The sequence below is a fragment of the Penaeus monodon genome, chromosome 13 (genome assembly GCF_015228065.2).
Source record: "Penaeus monodon isolate SGIC_2016 chromosome 13, NSTDA_Pmon_1, whole genome shotgun sequence".
Lineage (NCBI taxonomy): Eukaryota > Metazoa > Arthropoda > Malacostraca > Decapoda > Penaeidae > Penaeus > Penaeus monodon.
Window position 1 is genome coordinate 33,389,882 of NC_051398.1, and position 5,000 is coordinate 33,394,881.

General features: G+C 43.0%; 1 pseudogene; it reads right to left on the reverse strand.

Annotated features, from left to right (window-relative positions):
* Positions 1-2,651: 2,651 nt before the first annotated feature.
* LOC119579924 lies at positions 2,652-4,863 on the reverse strand (annotated as a pseudogene).
* Between the last annotated feature and the right edge of the window lie 137 nt (positions 4,864-5,000).

Sequence of the window (5,000 nt, forward strand, 5' to 3'; positions counted from 1 at the left end):
GGATGGGGGCATGTGAGGGGAGGTCCCATAGGCTAGGGCACTAGAGGGGGTGTGAGATTGGTGAAGGGAAAGTGACTCTTCAAAAAAATTTCTAACCGTCTCAGGACTGTGTTGTGTCTATTAATTACTTAGTAGTGACTTGTAATTTTAAAACGTTCTACTGATTAACAAAGGGAAGTGAGAATTCTTACATATTGTTTGTTTGATTACTCGGAAAACGATTCACTGTTCTGTCGTAAGATTCATTTCATAAACAAAAGCGCAAAAAATATTTTTGTCTTTTTTCAAATGATAGACATCTTTAAAAAAACAGGAAGGAGGGAGAGAGAGAGAGAGAGAGAGAGAGAGAGAGAGAGAGAGAGAGAGAGAGAGAGAGAGGAGAGAGGGAGAGGAGGAGGAGAGGACAGAGAGAGAGAGAGGAGAGAGAGAGAGAGAGAGAGAGAGAGAGAGAGAGAGAGAGAGAGAGAGAGAGAGAGAGAGAGAGAGAGAGAGAGAGTAAGAGAGAACAAGAGAGAGCAAGAGAGAGCAAGAGAGAGCAAGAGAGAGAAAGAGAGAAATAAACAGGCAGACAGAAAGACAAACAAACAACCAGACAAATAGACAAAGAGAGTTAAAAAGAACGAAGAAGAACAAAAAGAAAAATCCAATTACAGACCAGACGCAGGAACGCGATCCCGACCCCGCAATATGAAACATATACTGTTATTTCGCGGTTTTGATCTCCAGCGTGTTCTCAGCATTACCATAGTGTGACACGCAAAGAGAGAAGAACCGACAGCCGACGAACACGACCTGCCAGATTTACTGCTGTTACGTAAGCCTTTTCTCTCGCACTTATCTGTTGCGAGTGATGTCGATGCGTCGCCATAGTGTCTATAATAGAGGAAGTATTATATAACAAAAGGAAAGAACAGGAGAAATTCAATAATCGACAGTTATTTCCCAGTACTAATTTTTATTAGAGCGTTTTCTTTTCGGTGTCTCGTTCTTATCTGTACGAAATTTAATGCAATTAAGGGGAAAATTCTCATCAAGTATAATCATTACACGTATCAAGAAGGTAAGTAACGGGACGAAACTTAAGTACAACATCCCCATCCTCAGCTTAAGCACTATCAGTTCGCTTAATGAGAGGTAATGATACAGATCTTACTGTGCAATCACTAGCTAAGGGTTAGAGAGGGTGAGCGGAGGTGAGGGACGCAAGGAGTGAGGGAGAGAGGAAGAGAGAAAGAGAGAGAGAGAGAGGGAGAGAGAGAGAGAGAGAGAGAGAGAGAGAGAGAGAGGCAGACAGACAGACAGACAGACAGACAGACATAAAGAGACAGAGAGAGAAAGAGAAAGACAGAGAGACAGAGACACAGAGAGAGAAAAAGAAGAAGAAAAAAAAGGAAAACAGCACGAAGAGGTAACCCCGATCATTAGAGAAAATGAGCCAAAAAGAGCGGATGCTTTTTTAACAAGCACAGCGACTTGGCAAGAACAACAACCTTCAGTTTCATCCTTGCGTTAAGGATTGTGGACGCTCGGGGGAAAAACGAGTCACTTTTAATTACACTTTTTTTTTAATTATTATTCTTTTTCTGCCCCAAATCCCAGGGTCACTAAAGGAAAATGCGAGTTCACAGATATGTGGTTCTTGAAAATCTATGCTTTCCTTTAATACTGTGGCTCGAGGAACTGGCTGTAATTTCTTATGATTGCAGACCTGGATGATTGTGTGTATGTGCAGCTTATATTTAATGAAAACACATGTACATGCAAACCTGTAATAAGGCAAGCACATAGGTACTGACTCCCTCTTTCTCTCTTATACACACCGACACATGTACACATGCACATAATACAAACTCGAATTCACACACACACACACACACACACACACACACACACACACACACACACACACACACACACACACACACACACACACACACACACACACACACACACACACACACACACACACACACAATGTGTGTATACATACTCAATCCCGCATATATCCTTCCGTGAAACGCCCTCCCATCCCATATTCCTTAGCAGCAGAGGTCAGACACGCCCCACTTCAAGAGACGCAGTTCATTCACCGGAAACCGCAAAAAAATATATATGACAACGAACGAACGAATGTCCTAAGCGTAGAAATCTCATTAGCAGCTGTTGCGAAATGAAAACGTTGAGGAATTCTACCTGATGAAAATTTGTTCATCTCTCTTCTTTTTCGTTATAAGTTCTCAGACCTTTTTCTCTTCCTATCTTCTTCTTCGTTTTTCTTCTCTTCTCTTCATTTCTCGCACAGTATCTCCTGTCCCTTGAGCGAGTCCACCAGTGTGGATAATGCGTGTGACTACGACTGGGATTTATAATGATAATTTTTTTATAATGTGAACAAAAAACCTGTGTGTTGAGTGATACAAGGATAACTTGTATTTACATGCTGGTATTTAAGTGTATCATCTAGTGGTTAAGAGAGGCAAGCAAGGAGAAGGAAAGATACATATACGGAGATAAAGCAAGGGAAAGGAGGAGGCTGAAGATGAGGATCAGGGCGAGGGTGAAAAGGAAGAAGAGAAGGGGAAGGGAAAGGAGGAGGGTGAGGATCAGGGCGAGGGTGAGAGTGAGGACGAGAATGAGGATTAGGATGAGGATTAGGCTAAAGATGAAGGTGAAGATAAAGATGAAGATGAGAGTGAAGGCTAAGATGAGAATGAAGATAAGGATAAAGGTGAAGATGAAGATGAACATGAACATGAACATGAAGATAAAGATGAAGATGATGGTGAGGGCTAAGATGAAGACGAGGGTAAGGATAAGGGTGAAGATGAAGATGAGAGTGAAGGCAAAGATGAGCATGAGGATAAGGATGAGGGAGAAGACAAAGATGAAGATGAGGATGACGATTAGGGTGAGGGTCAATATAGGGATGAGGGCGAAGATGAAGATGATGATGAGGATAAAGATGAAGATGAAGTTGAGGATGAGGATAAGGGAGAGGGTAAGCATAAGGATGATACTGAGGATGTGGAGGAAAATGAGGAGGAGAATGATGATAATGATGATTATGATGATGATGATGATGATGATAAGGAGGAAAAGGAGAAGGAGGAGGAGGAGGAGAAGAAAGAGGAGGAATAGGAGGAGGAAGTAGGAGGAGTAAGGAGAGGAGGAGGAGGAGAAGACTGATAGTAAAAACAAAAAACAAAAATAGAAGCATACAAAAAAAGAAGAAAAAAAAAATGATGGTGATGATGGTGATGATGATGATGATGATGATGATGATGATGATGATGATGATGATGATGATGATGATGATGATGATGATGATGATGATGATGATGATGATGATGATGATGATGATGATGATAATGATGATGATGATAATGATGATGATGATAAGGAGGAAAAGGAGAAGGAGGAGGAAAGGAAAGAGGAGGAAGTAGGAGGAGGAAGTAGGAGGAGTAAGGAGAGGAGGAGGAGGAGAAGACTGATAGTAAAAACAAAAAACAAAAATAGAAGCATACAAAAAAAAAGAAAAAAAAATGATGGTGATGATGATGGTGATGATGATGATGATGATGATGAGGAGGAGGAGGAGGAGATGAAAGAGGAGCTAAAAGAGGAAGAAAAGGAGGAAGAGGAGGGAGGAGAAGAAGAAAAAGGATGGGCGAGAGAAGAAAGAGGAGGGGAAGGAAAAAGAAAAGGAAAGGGGAAGGGAACAGGAGGTAGATGAGAAAGAGGAGAAGGAATATGAGAAGCAGTAAGGTCAGAAGAAAAGGGAGGAAGAATAGGACATGCAAAAGGAGGAAGAGAAGGACGAAGACGGGGAGAAGCAACAGAAGAAAGAGAAATCAGCAGGAAAGGTAGCATGAGATCGAAGGCAGAAGCACAGGGGGAGAAAAAGCCCAGTGCTAGAGGCAGAATAGCAATATCAGTAGCAGTCGCAGTAGTAAAGAATAGCAACAGAATGGCCACCATGCTACAGCCGACGAAGATGAGGACGAAATGGAAGAAGACAAGGAGAAAGCGACGAGGAAGAAATAAGCAAACGAGAAAATAAAAACATATATGCATCATAAGACACAAGAGCTGCTTTCAGAACGGAGTCAAAAGAACGAGACGCTATTAACGAGAGGAATCTTCCGCAAGCTTAATGCCCACTGCAGATAACGCCCAAGAACACTCGCAAGGAAGACTGAAATAACACCAGGAGACACACGATAAGAAATGTCACAAGGAACGAAAGAAGGAGAAAAAAAAGATGTCACGCTCCGGTCACCAGTTAACGACCGGAAATACGTGTGAACAGGCCTCTTAAAATGAGTAAATAATAAGAAAACAAAGTATATTACCCCATTAAAACACAATGGATTATTACTTCCGTTTGTGTGGGTGAGTTGATGTGTGTGCGTGCGTGTGCGTGCGTGAGATACGTGGGTTGGTTTGAGATGCAATCATTGTGTGTTTTAAGGGCATCCAATGTAAGTGCATTAGAGTGTGCGGTCATGTGTGTGTGCGTGCGTGCGTGAGTCTCATTGTGTAAATGGATCCATAAAGGAAACCTCTGCATATAATAAATGGATCCGTGTTTGTTTAATCACTGGTGCACAGCGATGCGTATGAGATAAAGAGGCTAAATACATCTATTGTGACATCCTCGTGCTTCGCTTGACCTCATTGCATCATGGTAAAGCTCCGGCATACTTCACTAACACCCCCTCCCCTCCTCTCCCCTCCTCTACCCTTCGCCATATCCCTCTTCCCCTCGCGCTCTCGAAATCTTTCACGCTTGACATCAACCCCCGCCCCTCATCCCTACCCCCTCCCCTTGCCCTCAGTTACCAGCCTTGTATTCGACCTCATGTTGCAAAAACTCCCCCCACCCTCTCCCCCCTCCTCCGCCCCCATCAGAGGCCAAAGTTATCTGTCATGTTAAGATGCAAATCCGGGGCCGAAGCGCCGCGCCGCTGAGTGGCACAAAAGCGCAGCGGCGTGTAGAG